The 17677-nt window shown below is 39.9% G+C and overlaps 1 protein-coding gene across 2 annotated transcripts in view; it reads right to left on the minus strand.

Moving 5' to 3' along the window:
• Window positions 1–17677, minus strand: part of TMC1 (transmembrane channel like 1) — a 475132-nt gene that overhangs the window by 273621 nt on the left and 183834 nt on the right. The gene's annotated exons all lie outside the window — the stretch shown is intronic.

Below are 17677 nucleotides of genomic sequence, written 5' to 3' on the forward strand. Positions count from 1 at the left end.
TCAGACAAAACGGAGAAAAGCTATTCCCTTCCTCCCCTAAAAAGAGAAAAGCTTTTAAAACAGTTGGCAGAATCTACTATTCAAAGTGGAAAAATAAAAATTTCAAGTAACATCAGATGAATAAGGCAAAAGGACACATGTGTTCAGGATAAAGCTTGTTTGCTCTCAGGATAAAATATTGCTGCTTCATGATTTTAAGCTATTATCTATCATTAGAGCCAGACTGTAGCCAATTTTATGAATATAAGTTAATGTTTTTCCTAGGTTACCATAATTAGAAAAATATAGGGGCAGTTTTAAGCAGAACTCACAAAATAACAACAAAAAATGGCATTGGTAAAAATATAATTTGTCTAGATGGCAAAGGAAAGGATTGGTGTGTAAAATTCTTGAAGTTTCTACTATACCCATAAGAGATATGTGTGATTAAAGATATCATCATGACAGTGATATGATCACCTTGGAAACAACTCAAGAGTGCCATAAGTCCAAGCTGCAATCTCAAACTCAATACATTGCAATAGGAATTCTTTATCTCCTCCCCTCCCTCAATTTCTTATTTTCTTTTTCTTTCTTTTTTTTTTTTTACTAAGTTTTGCTCTTGTTGTCCAGGCTGCAGTGCAATGGCATGATGTCTGCTCACTGGCAGCCTCCACCTTTGGGATTCAAGCAATTCTCTGGCCTCACCTTCCCAAATAGCAGGGATTACAGGTACCCACCTCCACACCCAGCTAATTTTTGGTATTTTTATTAGAGATGGGGTTTCACCATGTTGGCCAGGCTGGTCTCGAACTCCTGGCCTCAGGTGGTCCACCCATCTTGGCCTCCAAAAGCGCTGGGATTACATGCATGAGCCACCATGCCCAGCCAATTTATTCTTGCTCCAATTTATTCTTCATCTTATCAAAAGCACCATCAGTCATCAAAAACATTAGCTCCTTCTTTCGCCTCATCTTCTGCCTTCCTCTCCTCCCAAATGATCTCTTAAGTCCTCTACAAAAATTCTAGAAATGCTTCTAGCATCCATGGCCACTATGTTAATTCTGACTTTCATTGTCTCTTGCATTATTGGCAGTTAAGTTTAATGAACTGGCCCCTTGGAGTCTGCTCTTATCAACCTCCAACCCATGTTTCTTATGAAGCCAAATTACCATAGTGAAATACAAGGCTGGCCAGGGTTGAACAATTTCTGGGGCTCCCTGTTGCCTAAATATGGCAAAATTTTTTATGTGGTCTGGAAGAGCTTTCTCAATCTGATCTCAATTCAACTCTCAATCTTCCTTCATATCTACCCACCATCATGACCACACAACTCAAACTCTGGCCATCCCCTCAAAAACATTGCTATTCTCCCCTCAAAAACATTCTTTTTGTACCTCCACATATTTGTTCATGCTATACTCTTTGTTTGTAAATCTTACATTTGAATCCCCATTGGTTACCTGCTAACTTTCTTCTTAATCTGAAAGACAGCTTAAATGCCACACCTCTGTCAAATCTTCTTTAATTTTCGTTTTATTTTATTTTATTTGAGACAGAGTCTCACTCTGTTGCCCAGTGATCTCAGCTCACTGCAACCTTCACCGCCTGAGTTCAAGCAATTCTCCTGCCTCAGCCCCCTGAGTAGCTAGGATTACAGGCACCCACCACCACGCCCAGCTAATTTAAATTTTCTTTAATAATCCCCAAAAACTCAGTTAGAGCTTCCTCTGTATTTTAATACTACAGCTAATTAACTGTTATTATGCCAATTATGCCATTTCATTATGATTTTTCTTACTTGGAAACTCTTTAATTTTTTTTATTTTAATTGACAAATAATAATTGTATATATTTATCGGATAACTAGGGAACTCTGAAAGATTAGATTGTATCTTCCTTGTATCCCCAGTTTCCAATACAATGTCTGACACAATCAGATTCAAATGCTTATGATTCAAACTAAATTGTTTAACTTTCTCCTAGTGATAATCAACATGAATTATTTTCATGTATAATCTTTTCACTTAGACTTCTAGCCATCAGAAAAACAGACTGGTTCTTGAACAATATAACATAGCACAAAGGTGCACTGCTAAATATATAATATGTAAATTGCATAAGTTATATGAGAGCACTGTTTCCATATCTGTCCAGCAGCAGGTTGAACAGATTATATAAATGAGTATAGGATGTTTTATGCACAAAGGAACTTGAAAAGAATGAGGTAAAGTAAATCCAGTGACCCTCAAAAAAAAAAAAAAAGTGTTGTTTTTTTTTTATCAGAAGACTATACATGAGGATATAGTCAGGGCAGGAAGTAGTCCTACTTAATGAGTCAATATTACAGGCAACCAAGTGGACAGAATGGTAACTATGTATGCTTACTAGCACTGCGAGATGTTGTTAGGCAGTAGCAATGATCATGTTGTAATTACTGTTGACTTGTTTGGGTCCTTTTGTTAACATTTTAATTTTTTTTTTTCCAGAGATAGGATCTCGTTCTGTTGCCAGGCTCGAGTGCAGGGGCAGGATCATAGCTCACTGTAACTTCAAACTCCTGAGCTCAAACGATCCTCCCCTCTCAGCTTCCCAAGTAGTAAGGATTATGGGCATGAGTCACTCAACCCCATTCCTGTTTGGGGCTTAGAAGAAGAAACATTTTCAACTCTGTGACCCAAAATTTCAGTATTCAAAAGTGTGCGTAAACTGTAGAGAAGCAGTTGAGGCAGAATTGTGGAACAGAAATAGGACAGCCTGGATTTAAATCCCAGTTCTGAACTTACTACCTCTGCTGGCCTTTGGCAAGAGACCTTACCCTCCTCAGCTCAACTTGCTCTAAGATGGGACAGAACCTGCTTCATGAGGCTGTAAGACTTGAGCCGAAAACAGTGGCTGGCTTGGAGCAAGCCCTTATTAAATGCTGTCTACTGTTACCTGTTGACATTGTTAATGTATTTATTACTATGGCTCATAGTGAAACCAAAATGCCAACTTCATGTTATCACCCTTCCCCGTCACAGCTATAAACTTCTAATATTGACAGATTAACTTGCATAGTTTTGGTTCTTACACTTCTGTGAACATCCACTATACGGATCAGAGAAAAATAATAGAAACGTAAATGTAGCTGAGTTATTTTTTCTCTCTTCAATTGTCCAAAAACATACTCCTGCTCTTGCCACTGTGATGTATAGAATGAGAAATACACGCTAGGAAAATCAAATCATAATAATTATTTTATTTTTCTGAGGACATCAGATTTGTGCAGGGGTATCTCTCAATAGATACCCCTACAGAAATCTGATGTCCTCAGAAAAATAAAGTAATTATTATGAAGTTTGCTTGGGTGGTAAAATGAAGTTTAGCTGAGGTTGCAAAACCTGATTAAGCAGACAGATAAAGAAAATGACAACTCCATTACAGACACTCACAAATTGAAAGTAAATTACGGCAAAGTTCAGGTGGATGAGGCAAATTCAGGATATATAAAGATACAGGAGGGGATTAACTTTTATCTGATCGAAATTAAGTAAGATAATAGCCAGAAGTGTTTATAATGTATAGGCATGTAGAATTTCATGGTACATCCAAACATTGCTTCAGCAATCAGATACTTGTATAATCTCCCTCTTGGGAAGTAAACAACAATAACTACGACTCATGACATAATTGTTTTTATCTAGTTATCATTGTTTGACAGTTGCACAAGGCAGATTTTAACACTTCCCTGTTGGGGATGTGGGGATAATTAGTGTTTTCAACGATGTTTTGAGCTGCTAAAAGCTAGAAGCAAATATAGGGATGATATGTCATGGTTACCAGACATAACTATTACTCATCTTCCTTGTAATCAAGGAGATATCGCGCCCAGAGCCCCTTTCTAACATACCTATTTAAGAATGAGTTGATATTCCTCAGCCAAATGAAAGCTTTCAGTTGTCCAAAATAATAGATTCCTCCTAAATACATCGAGGTCTGGTTTTACACCCAGCATCAGTGACTTTCTACTTGCTAAATCCATCTGGACACTTCTTAGTATCCAAAGCATTTGACCTAGTTGTTGACCTTCTTTCTTTAGCCATTTTTTCTGTTGTTGTTTCTGTATTTCTATTCAGATGGCACAATCATGGTGGGTGATTTGACTTTCAAAAATGTAACCACTCTTTTTTTTGTGACCACCATGATACCACGTTTTTCTGGGTTTTCTTACTTACTTTGCAGATTCTTTCTCTACACATCCCACAAGTTTGTTCCTTTTCTAGGACCTGCTCTTTTCTTTCTGAATTTTCTCTTCCTGAGCAGTGTCATGTGTTACTCCACAGCTACAGCTTGGATGAGAAACATTGAGTGTTGTAGGAACTCAGAACATGGCCTGGTCATTACAGAAGGTATCAGGAAATAAGTGGCATTTGAGATGATCTAACGATATGGGCAAAGAAGGGTCTTACAAAGTTCCCGGTATGAGTTCTTCTTGTGAAAAATTCTATCTCTCATTCTACTGTCTATTCCAGCTTGCTCTTTATAACAGAAACATTTTCCTCTAAAGGAAATTTATTCATTTTCATTCTAGTGCCTCAAATCTGAATGAAGTCCACATGAAACAGTTACAGAAGAAAAATCTTCCAGGCCACGCACAGTGGCTCATAACTATAATCCCAGCACTTTGGGAGGCTGAGGCAGGTGGATCACCTGAGGTCAGGAGTTCAAGACCAGCCTGATCAATAAGGTGAAACTTCGTCTCTACTAAAAATATAAAAAATTAGCAGGGAATGGGGGGGGCATGCCTGTAATCCCAGATACTAGGGAGGCTGAGGCAGGAGAATTGCTTGAACCTGGGAGACAGAGGTTGCAGTGAGTTCAGATCACACCCACTGCACTCCAGCCTGAGTGACAGAGGGAAACTCCATCTTAAAAAAAAGAAAAAAGAAAAATCTTCCAGGCTCATTTCTTACATTAAAATGTGTTCATCTGAGTTCAATATGGTATCAAACAGAGAAGCTGTGTGACTTCATTTATCCTTCAATCTTTCAAACAAGAATTATTTTTTCCTTTTTTTTTTTTTTTTTTTTTTTTTTTTTTGAGACAGAGTCTTGCTCTGTCACCCAGGCTGGAGTACAGTGGCTCGATGTAGGTTCACTGCAACCTCTGTCACCTGGGTGCAAGCGATTCTCCTGCCTCAGACTCCCAAGTAGCTGGGATTACAGGCACCTGCCACTGCACCGGACTAATTTTTGTATTTTTAGTAGAGACAGGGGTTTCACCATCTTGGCCAGGCTGGTCTCAAACTCCTAACCTCATGATCCACCTACCTCAGCATCCCAAAGTGCTGGGTTACAGGCGTGAGCCACCACACCCAGCCCTTCAAACGAGAATTCTTATAAGGCAGAGTAGAGTCTTCTATTTGGAAAGAAAAGAATGCTTTTGGCTGGGTGCGGTGACTCACCCCTGTAATCCCAGGCATGAGGCTGGGATTTGGGAGGCTGAGGCAGGAGGATCACAAGGTCAAGAGATAGAGACCATCATGGCCAAAAGGTGAGACCCCGTCTCTACTAAAAACACAAAAATTAGTTGGGCATGGTGTTGTGAGCCTGTAGTCTCACCTATTTGGGAAACTGAAGCAGGAGAATCACAAGAACCCAGGATGCAGTGGTTGCAGTGAGCTGAGATCGCACCACTGTACTCCAGACTGACTATAGAGGGAGACTCTGTCAGAAAGAAAGAAAAAAGCAAGAAAGAAAGTATGCTTTTAATTGCATTTCTTATAACAAAAAAGAATTGTTGAAAAAAGAATTACACAACTTTTTAAAAATAAAAATTTAACTTTTTTTTTCTTTTGTCAGACAGCTTGTAAGCCACTTAAACAGTATAAAAAGTTAACTTTATAAGCACATCCCACAAGTGTATATATGTAATCACAATATATATAATGTGATATATATATTACAAGCACAATTTTCCAGAGTAGTACCAGAAAAGCTGGCTTCGGAGGGGTATGAATTGTGATAGATTCCCCAAAGGATACAGGTGTTGCTGCATCTGACTCTGCAATTTTATTGTACATTTTTATATTTGTAAAGTGCTTTAAAATAACTCCTTCTGACAAGCAGAGAAGCCAGATAACCATTATCGTCTCAAATTTTCAAAAGATGAAACAGAAACAGAGATCAGTGAAGGTATTTGCCTTTTCCAGTAGAAGATGGCACTAACACTGACACAAGAACAGAAAATCAAACACTGCATGTTCTCACTCATAGGCGGGTGTTGAACAATGAGAACACATGGACACAGGGAAGGGAGCATCACACACTGGGGTCTGTTGGGGGGGCCAAGGGAGGGACAGCAGGGGGGTGGGGAGGTTGGGGAGGGATAACATGGGGAGAAATGCCAGATACAGGTGACAGGGGGATGGAGGCAGCAAACCACATTGCCATGTATGTACCTATGCAACAATATCCTGCACGATCTGCACATGTACCCAAGAACCTAAAGTACAATAATAAAATTTTAAAAATTATTTATATTTTTCAATTAAATTTAATTTTTCCTATTTTCAGAAGAAACTAGAGAATTTATAAAGTTTTCCGCCTAATCTGTGCCTTTTATTCCTTTTTCAGTACTTTAACCTTAATACAATTAAATAAATGAAAAGCTATATGCAGAAAAAAAAAAAAAGCAGAAGATGGCAAGTGGTAACAGATTAGAAATCACTGAGCCTGGAATTCTATTCTGCTGTATGAGTTGAAGTCCAGATCTACCCACTGGATGAGGGCTTCTCAGCACTTGCCAAATTTGAACAAGGTAGTGCACAATTAAGGCAGTACATCCAGATAATTCAGGGCAAAATTTCCCTGTGACCCTGGAATCTCAAAAACAATGTAATCAAAATTATTTAACAAACTCATAACTTTATGCTTAGCTACTGAGCTGGGCCACCAAGATGCTAGTGTCCCATGGGAAAGGCAAGAGATTTAACTTACATTTGATTGGGCCGAGGTAAAGTAAGGAGAGTGATTGGGAATTTTGCTTGTGTAAAAATGTTGCATTTTAATTTAATTTTTAAATAGATTTTTCTATGTCTTCATTTATGGAGACAGAAAGAGAGAAATTTTCACTAATTACACAGGCAAATTAGAAATGTTTCCTATGTCTTCAATTTGAACAATTCTCTTCACTGAAGAACCATTTTTATTTTATTCCTGGCTGCCCTTCTAGTGCCAGGGAAGCCTCTTTCTGTGAATATAATCTGATATCTCACTTATTAAAATAACTGACTCCCAGGAACAATTCCTCAGGGTCTGAACCCTTCCACACTGGCCCAGCCATCTAGGCCACAGAATGAAAGGCACCCACCTGGGCTCCAAGTATTGCTCAATGACAATACCCATGAATGAGAAACTGAACAGCTGTTTTTCCTCTTTAGCCTCCCTCACACCAAAACACCGGAAGACCTGAGTGAGCAAATCAGTGCCATGGGCAAATGACTCAGTAAGAATCTCGAATGTTTGCTAAGATCTCCTGCAGCATCCCAGATCAAAGAGGCTGACTCAAGGGCCCTACTCCCACTGCTGGCCCGACTCACATTGCAAAGGCCTTGAGGCATGTTGCCTCTGAAGTCTGGTATCAGGTGACTCACAACCTAGATCTGGGAGACATGGGTTAAGTGGTGGAAGGGTTTGCCTTTCATTTCTTACGAGTTTTTTTTTTTTTTTAAGAGTTGTTATTCCTTTCTTTAATGATTGTAAAGTAAGTGCTCAACATTAAACATTTGGAAAGAACAGAAAGCTTTTTTTTAAACAGTAGCAAAACAATCATCATAATCCCATCCAGAAGTAATCATTGTGAACACTTATGTCATTTCTTTTCTTTCTTCTTTTTTTTTTTTTTTTTGAGACAGAGTCTCACTCTGTCACCCAGGCTGGAGTGCAGTGGCGTGATCTCAGCTCACTGCAATCTTTGCCTCCTGGGTTCAAGTGGTTCTCCTGCCTTAGCCTTCTGAGTAGCTGGGATCACAGGCGTAAGCCACCACACCCAGATAATTTTTGTAATTTTTAGTAGAGAAGACATTTCAGCATGTTGGCCAGGCTGGTCTCAAACTACTGGCCTCAAGTGATCTGCTCACCTCAGCCTCCCAAAGTGCTGGAATGACAGGCATGAGCCAAGGCACCTGTCCTGTCATTTCTTTTAGACCAAGTTTCTCAACCTCAGCGCAACTGACATTGTGGACTATTTAATGTTGTGGCAACGGCTGTCCTGTGCACTGCAGTATGTTCAGCAGCATCCCTGGCCTCTACCTACTAGATGCCAATAGCACTTCATTCCCCACCCCCAGTTGTGGTGACCAAAAATGTCTTCAGCCATTGTCAAATGTCCCCTTGGAGGTGAAATTCCACTGCTTGAGAAACAATGTTTTTTTTATTTTTTTCCCCCAAGACGGAATCTCACTCTGTCTCCCAGGCTGGAGTACAGTGGCAAGATCACAGCTCACTGCAACCTCTGCCTCCCGGATTCAAGCGATTCTGCCTCAGCCTCCCAAGTAGCTGGGATTACAGGTGTACATCACCACAGTCAGCTTAATTTTTTAAAATATTTTTTGTAGAGACAGAGTTTCACGATGTTGGCCAGGCTGGTCTTGAACTACTGACCTCAAGTGATCCACCCACCTCAGCTTTCCAAAGTGCTGAGATTACAGGCGTGAGCCACCACATCCAGCTGAAAACCAATGTTTTAGAGAGTATGCTTTCAGGAAGCAGGAATGTCTATCTGAGATTTATGTAGGAAAATTTGTGATAAGTTCCTAAGGAATAACAGTTGAAGATTTAATTTTACAAGTAAGCCAGGCATGGTGGCTCACACCTATAATGCCAGCACTTTGGGAAGCTGAGGTAGGTGGATCACCTGAGGTCAGGAGTTCAAGATCAGCCTGGCCAACATGGTATAACCCCACCTTTACTAAAAATACAAAAATTAGTTGGGTGTGGTGGTGGGCACCTGTAATCCCAGCTACTCAGGAGGCTGAGGCAGGAGAATCACTTGAACCCAGGAGGCGAAGACTGCAGTGAGCTGAGATTGTGCCATTGCACTCCAGCCTGAGTGACAAGAGCAAAACTCTTCCTCAAAAAAAAAAAAAAAAAAAAAAAATTCACAAGTGAGAAGGCTAAAAGAAAGGTGACTTGTAGAAGGTCACCAGGTGGATTAGGGGTTGGACCTGCCTAGCTTCTGATCTATTGATATTTCCACTCTTCCCTTTGTGCAGTTCTTATACTTCATATTTGATTGTCACATATGTGGGTCATAATCACAGCAGTCTTTTGTCTCTGTCTCTTTAATTTCAACCCTATGCCATTCCTAGTATGAAATGGGATTCTTCCCTCATTTTTATGCTCTTCCTTGGCCAATAGTGACCAGTTGCACAGTAAAAGGTTCCTTTTAACTAAAAGGAAATCTGGTTTTCTCAACTTACAGTTGCTCTGCTTGGGGGAATTCAATGAATTCCTAGAAATGCTTACCTCTTACAATCCTATATCTGATTCTGTCATCATTGGGCAGTAACCCAGTTATTTAGAGTAGCTCTTCTTTTTTTTTTTAAATTCCGTGCCATGATCCATTCATCTAAATATCAGCCCTACATTTTTCTTCATCACCTCTCCTGGAAAGCCTTTGCTTCCATTCAAATTCAAACTCCCATCATCATCTTTTTTTTTTTTTTTTTTTTTTTTGAGACAGAATCTTGCTCTATTGTCCAGGCTGGAGTGCAGCGGTGTGATTTCGGCTCACTGCAACCTCTGCCTCCCAGGTTCAAGCGATACTCCCGCCTCAGCCTCCTGAGTAGCTGGGATCACAGGTGCACACCACTACACCCAACTAATTTTTGTATTTTTACTAGAGACAGGGTTTCACCATGTTGACCAGACTGGTCTCGAACTCCTGACCTCAGGTGATCTGCCAGCCTCAGCCTCTCAAAGTGCTGGGATTACTGGTGTGATCCACTGCACCCTGCTAAACTCCCATCATCTTTCATCTGGGCTAAGGGAATCGCTTTCCAGAAGTCTTCTTGCTTCTGCTCTACCTGTTGTACGATCCATAATCCATTCTTCATTAAGCTCTTATCATTTTAAAATGTAAATCAGGGCTGGGTTTAGGAGGATCAGCCTGACCAACATGGAGAAACCTCATCTCTACTAAAAATGCAAAATTAGTCAGGCATGGTAGCACATGCCTATAATCCTAGCTACTTGAGAGACTGAGGCAGGAGAATCACTTGAACCCAGGAGATAGAGGTTGTGGTGAGCCGAGATCACGCCATTGCACTCCAGACTGGGCAACAAGATCAAAACTTGGTCTCAAAAAAAAAAAAAAAAAAAAAATATATATATATATATATATATATATATATATCAGATATTGCCAGCCCTCGGCATTAAATCCTCCCATAGCTTTCTATTAAAATATGAATTCCTAGCCACAGCCTACAAGGCCTCATGTCTTAAAAGGCCCCCACCCACTCTGCTCCATCACAGTGACCTTATGGTTATTCTCAAACATTCCAAACTCTGCCCGTCTCAGGGTTTTTGCATTTGTCCTTTGCTCTGCATGAAATGTTCTTCTATGTTCCTGAAACTGGCTCCTTTTTGTCAGTTAGGCTTCATCTCAAAACTCAGCTCATCAGGGAGGCATCTATCTTATTAGCATAATAACTTCTGCCTGCACCTAAGTCACTCTGGATCACATTACCCAGTGTCATGGACTTTATAGTATTTATTGTTATCTCAATCTGAACAATCTTGTTTATTTGTTTACTTTTTATCATCTTTCTTTCCCTATCCCCCACCAGAACATGTCTGTTTTCTTCACTGCTGGTGCCCAAAATATACTTTTGGGTTTTTGTTGTTGTTTGTTTGAGACAAAGTCTCAATCTGCCGCCCAGGCTGGAGTGCAGTGGTGCTATCTCGGCCCACTGCAACCTCCACCTCCCAGGTTAAAGTGATTCTCCTGCCTCAACCTCCCGAGTAGCTGGGAGTACAGGTGTGTGTCAACATGCAGAGCTATTTTTTTTTGTACTTTTTTGTAGGGATGGAGTTTCACCATGTTGGCCAGGTTGCTCTCGAACTCTTGACCTTAAGTGATCCACCCGCCTCAGCCTCCTGAAGTGCTGGAATTTGAGGTGTGAGCCACTCTGCCTGGCCCCAAAATATATTTTTGAATGAATGAAAACCCTACAGAACACTTTTGCAAATACAATTTAAAGTTCTTGCCATCTTTTTTTCAATAACCCTCATCCCTCCTACTCTAATATACTTTCTACCCCCTGCTCTACCTTTATTGTACTACATAATATGGCAGAGTCATATCCAAAGTACCAAATTATTCATTTGGTGACATTTATTTAATCATCTATACCCTATCTGACTCTGAGTGAGTCACCTGAATTTCATAATAAAATTTCCCAATTTAATATGTTACTAAATAATCCTGCCTTTTTTTTTTTCCTTACTCATGGATTGGTTTACCTGGATAATATCACCTAAGAGTTAAAGAGTTAAGCTCAAAGCCGAGAGGACCCAAGGAAGCAGTTACTAAGAGGATTTCACTTATTTGCATAGAATTACTTCTACCATCCACATCATCAGGAGTGTTGAAAACAAATGAGACAATATCTCAAAAAAATCTGTGAGTGTCGGCAGGGCACGGTGGCTCACGCCTGTAATCCCAGCACTTTGGGAGGGGTAGGTGGATGGATCACGAAATTAGGAGACGGATACCAACCTGGGTAACACCGTGAAACCCCGTCTCTACTAGAAATCCAAAAAATTAGTGTGTAGTCCCAGTTACCAGGGAGGCTAGGGCAGGAGAGCTACCAGGGAGGCTAAGGCAGAAGAATCGCTTGAACCCGGGAGGCAGAGGTTGCGGTGAGCCGAGATCACGCCCCTGTACTCCAGCCTGGGTAACAAAAGTGAAACTCCATCTCCCAAAAAAAAAAAAAAAAAAAAAAAAAAAAAAAAAAAAAAAACTATGAGTATTTTAATACCCATAAGAAACATTTATAAATATCTTACCAATAAGTGCAGAATAGTAAAAAGAAAAGAAACCATTTATACACATGACAAAGGTACTGATTTTCTGACATTTCAATTTGTTCATATGATTTTTATGGATAATGACACGGAGAGTCAACCTAAGTGCATTGCTCACAAATCAAGGAAAATCCTGTTGCTTACAGCATTTACCAAAAGACTCAAAACTCAAAATTCAGGCCAGTGGCTCATGCCTGTAATCCCAGCACTTTGGGAGGCAGATGGATCACTCGAAGTCAGGAGTTCAAGATCACCCTGTCCAACATGGTGAAACCCCATCTCTACTAAAAACACAACAATTAGCTAGGCATAGTGGCACATGTCTGTAATCTCAGCTACTAGGGAGGCTGAGGCAAGAGAATCGTTTGAACTCAGGATGCGGAGGTTGCAGTGAGCCAAGATCACACTACAGTACTCCAGCCTGGGCAACAAGAGCGAAACTCTGTCTCAATTAAAAAAAAAAAAACACACACACAAAAAAACCTCAGAATTCAGGCCAGCTGTGGCTCATGCATGTGATCCTAGCACTTTGGGAGGCAGAGGCATGTGGATCACTTGAGGTCAGTAGTTTGAGACCCCCTGGCCAACATGGTGAAACCCCTTCTCTACTGAAAATACAAAAATTAGCCAGGCATGGTGGCACATGCCTGTAATCCCAGCTACTCAGAAGGTCGAGGCAGGAAAATTGCTTGAACCCGGGCAGCAGAGATTGCAGTGAGCCGAGACTGCGCCATCACACTTTGGCCTGGGCAGCAGAGTGAGATTCCATCTCAAAAAATAATAATGATGATAATGATTTCAGAATTCAAAAATATTTAGGAACAAAGGAGCTATGTAAGTTTCAGGAATTTTCTACATTCTTTAATCTCTGGAGCCTTTAACTGTCTTTATAGAATATGCAAAGTTAGAAAGTAAGAAATCGCATGATCCAACCCCCTTATTTTAGATGAGAAAGTAGCATCCACAAAGTCAGATACCAAAGTCCTTCAAGCTTGTGAATAAATGGTTGAAACCAGCTTCCCAGACTTTCACCTCAGAAACTGTTCTGTCATATTCCACTGCTTCTCAGAGTGCTGTTATTCTATTACCTTCCTCTAAAATAGAAAGGTCAAACTAGAAACCAGGAAGAGAAAGTAAAATGCTAAGATCACAACCTCACCAAGAAAAAACACATAGTTTTGCCCTAGTATTACCAGCTTTCTGTCTTTTGATGAGAATTAACCACTCCTGTTAAAAATATGCAAATATGCAAATATGTAACTGGAAAGAATTCAGGTCCACATGGTCAACATTTTAAAACCTTGGCTAACTTGGACCTTAGCCCTCTGGAATGCTCAGTAAGTTGGAACAACACTGGATCTAGAAGTAGCCTGGAGCAAAAATTTAAGAGAAAAATTTTAACTTGTAAAGTATTTCAGTGGGAAAGAGTTGCCCTTAATTATTCAGCAATAAATGATTACAGCTAAGTAAAGCTAAAGACCAAACAGAAGACAACACTCAATATAATAAATCCATCAGTGCTTCTCATGGAGAGGGGGCGGAAAAGCACTAATGCTTATAAAATACCAAGACTTCAAAGAATCAGAAATCTAGAGTGTGTATGCTGTGAATCATGAAAAAATACTAAGTTAGATGCTTTGTGCTCTGTTTGAGAAAGTGAAGCAGTTGTGAGTGAATTTACTAAAGAATTTTCATTGGTATAGTTAAAAGGAATAGTCAGGCATAAAACTCAGTTGATTTGAAAACTGAATGCGTTTTCAGATATAATAGTCATAGGGAGACACCAGTACTTAGACACTTTCAAGAAAAATGCCTTGAAAGGATAAATTGAGGGAAAAAAAATGCCTTGAAAGGATAAATTGAGAAAGCATGAATTGAGGTGGCTCCATATAGAGCATGATCTCTAATCATTATGTGTCTGGGACCCCAGAAATCCAATTACTTTTAAGACAAAATTCTAGATGATGATAGCCATAGTAGTTTTTGTACATTGAATTGTACATTGTACACTTCTCACCTGTTAATACAGCAGAGATAAATTTAAAATAAGACTCTAAGATGTATAAGCTAGGGGGAAAAACATCACTAAAAGTACAGGCAAGTTCTTATAAAATATGAGCATACTACTACAGTATAATTCTGCTTTCTCTTCTGTTTCATGCTTTGTTTTATTCCTTTTTTGTTCTTCCAAAATCTAGCAGTAGAGAAGAGTAGAGCAGCTACAGCTGGATTATTTCACAAACAACTTGGTCTCTTTTTAAAATAGAGTAAAAGTTAAGGAGATATTTAACTTTATGATCAGTTTTCTTCATCTGGAGATAGTTAAAATGGAAAAAAAAAAAAAGGCCAACATGGAAACTGATATGGGAATATACTTTCTATCTTTGATCTTTATACTTACATTTAAAAATATACAGAACTGAATGCTACAAAGTCCATTCTAGGTAATGCTAAGAATCGTGTGTGTATATGCATATTTAATATGGACATTTAAAATAACTATTCTATATAGAAAGAAGATAAAGAGTATTGAAATCTTTGAACTTCATCCCTCTTTTAATATGATAGATTATATTATCTATTGATAATCTATTTATCATATTAAAAGATGGATTTAGCCATCTAAATCCAAACAGAAGCAATCACAATAGGCAAAGCTAGTTATTATTATACCTTGGGACAAACAACACAAGTGGTTGGTTGGTTTTACAAATAGCAAGTAATCCCATGTAACTATCTTCTCAATGCCTCTGAAGTATTCTCTGGTTCTTTTTTTTTTTTTTTTTTTTTTTTTTGAGAAGGAGCCTCACCCTGTCACCAGGCTGGAGTGCAGTGATCTCAGCTCACTGCAACCTCTGCCTCCCGGGTTCAAGCAATTCTCCTGCCTCAGACTCCCAAGTAGCTGGGACTACAGGTAAGAGCCCCCAAGCCCAGCTAATTTTTTTTTTTTTTTTTTTTTTTTTTTTAAGTAGAGATGTGGTTTCACCATGTTGGCCAGGATGGTCTCAATATTCTGACCTTGTGATCCACCTGCCTCATCCTCCCAAAGTGCTGGGATTACAGGCATGACTCACTACACCCAGCCTCTCTTGTTCTTTAATTAAAATTTAGCTAATACTAATTTGATTAATGCAAACATTACTTTTCCAAGTATCTTGTGATCCATGTTAACAAAGTTGTGCTGTAACCAGAATGTCCTGCCAAAGTCCAAGGTGCAAATAAGCATCTGTGATGCACCCCTCAAATACAACAGTGTTCGCAGCCCATTCCACCCTGACTTCCGGCAATAAAAAGTTCAGAAGGTCAGTAAGTCTCCAGGCTCATCTATCTGCCCTCCCTCTTAGTTTTCCAGAGGTCTTTAATGCTTACAAGTCCCTTCTGGGGTGGGGTGGGGGTGGGACTGGAATTCCTTTAAAGCTTGGGCCTCTCCTAGTCAGGAAGTGACAGATTAGGGAAGAGGCAGTGCAATTCTATCCAAAGCACAGAATCTTTGTAGCAGCTCATCTTTAGGAGTTTCTTTGTTCTGTGGAAGAGGCTCTCAAATAAATAGGCCAAGATCCCTGGGACCTTTTGGTCTCCTCTTCTTTGGCAGAAATTTGAGTTGTTATGGACCAGAACCCCTGCTACCAGTGTGATCAAATCCCCCTGGCAGAAGACACGAGACACTGTGTCAGTTTAAGAGCTACTGTAACAAATTACCACACGGTAGGTGTCTTAAAACAATACAGAACTGTTCTCTCACAGTTCTGGATGCTCGACATCTGAAATTAAGGTGACATCAGGGCCATACTCTCTGAGAGGCTCTAAGAGACAATCTGTGCCATGCCTTTTTCTGATTCTGATATTGCTGACAATATTTGACATTCCTTGGCTTATAAATACATCACTCCAATCTCTGTCATCATTACATGGCCTTTTCCCTATGTGTCTATGTCTCTTCTCCTCTTCTTATAAGGATGCCGGCCATATTGGATTAGGGCCCACCCTAGTCTAGCAGGACCTCATTTTAATTTGATTACATCTGTAAAAATTCTATTTCTAAATAAGGGCACATCTACAGGTCCGGGAGACTAACACTTCAGCCTGTCTTTAGGACGGACTCAATTCAAGAGCTACTTATGTTTGAGATGGCTCAAAACAATGGCCACAAGGGATAAGTGAGCTTGGACCATGTCAGCCACGCTCTCCTCAAAGGTCTGATTGAGAAAGCAGTAGAGGAGGCTGAATCCGCCACCATCTGCTTCCACAATTCTGGCATCTTAACAGGGAGAAGGTGATTTCCCAGTCACATGCTGAATCATGGGCTCATAGTGCCCTTACCAGGCCCAAGCTCAGAGCATAGCAGTGTTTTGTTTTGCTTTGTTTCTATATTTTTGTTTTGTTTTGTTTTCCCCATAAGATCTTTTTAGATAAATGGCTAGGCCAGATGGGTCCCAGGGCCCACTATATAAGTTTCCTATTGCTGTAACAAATTACCACAAATGTAGTGGTTTACAATAACACTACATCATTATCTTACAGTTTTAGAAGTCAGAAGTTGAAAATCAATCTCATTGGACCAAAATCAAGGTGTCAGCAGGACCATCCTTCTTCTGTAACCTCTACAGGGCCATTTACTTTCTTGTCTTTTCCAATTTAAGGTCACTTGCACTCCTTTGCTCTCAGCCCCTTTCTCCATCTTCAAAGCCAGCAACAATATAGTAATTTTTTTCACAGTATTTATAGGAAACAATATTGCATCTTTAAATCTGACTGATCTCAGCTTCCATCATTCCATCTCCTTCTTTGGCTTTTCTGCCTCTCTCTTTTCTTTCTAGGGACCCTTGTTATTGCATTAAACACACACAGATAATCCAGGATAATCTCCCTAACTCAAAATTCTAAATTTAGTTACATCTGCAAAATTCCTTTTGCCACATAAGATATTCTAGTCATGGGTTCCAGGGAATAGGATGGGGAATAGGACCCGAACATCTTGGGAGAGGGAAGAGGTAATTATTCTGTGTATCACACCCACAATCCTTATAATTCCCTATTTCAATTTCCCAGGACTGGAACAACCATACTTTTTTTTTTTTTTTTAAAGATGGAGTCTTGCTCTGTCACCTAGGCTGAAGTGCAGTGGCACAATCTGGACTCACTGCAACCTTTGCCTTCCGAGTTCATTGAAGCAGTTCTCCTGTCTCAGCCTCCCAAGTAGCTGGGATTACAAGTGTATGCCTGAACATGCCCAGCTAATTTTTATTTTTTAGTAGAGACAGGATTTCACCACGTTGGCCAGGCTGGTCTCCAACTCCTGACCTCAAGTGATCCTCCTGCCTTGGCTTCCTAAAGTATTAGGATTACAGGCATGAACTACCATGCCTGACCGGCAGCAACCATATTTTTAAATCCTCAAATTACAAAAAGGTCAGGTTATCAGGGTAAACTGTACTGCATTATCTTAGTGAATTCAGATTGATATTCTACCTGCATTTAAAATGTAATATAGGCCAGGCGTGGTGGCTCACATCTGTAATCCCAACACTTTGGGAGGCCGAGGCAGGCGGATCACCTGTGGTCCAGAGTTTGAGACTGGCCTGGCCAACATGGTGAAACCCCATCTCTACTAAAATCACAAAAAT

Source organism: Saimiri boliviensis, chromosome 2 (assembly GCF_048565385.1).
Source record: "Saimiri boliviensis isolate mSaiBol1 chromosome 2, mSaiBol1.pri, whole genome shotgun sequence".
Lineage (NCBI taxonomy): Eukaryota > Metazoa > Chordata > Mammalia > Primates > Cebidae > Saimiri > Saimiri boliviensis.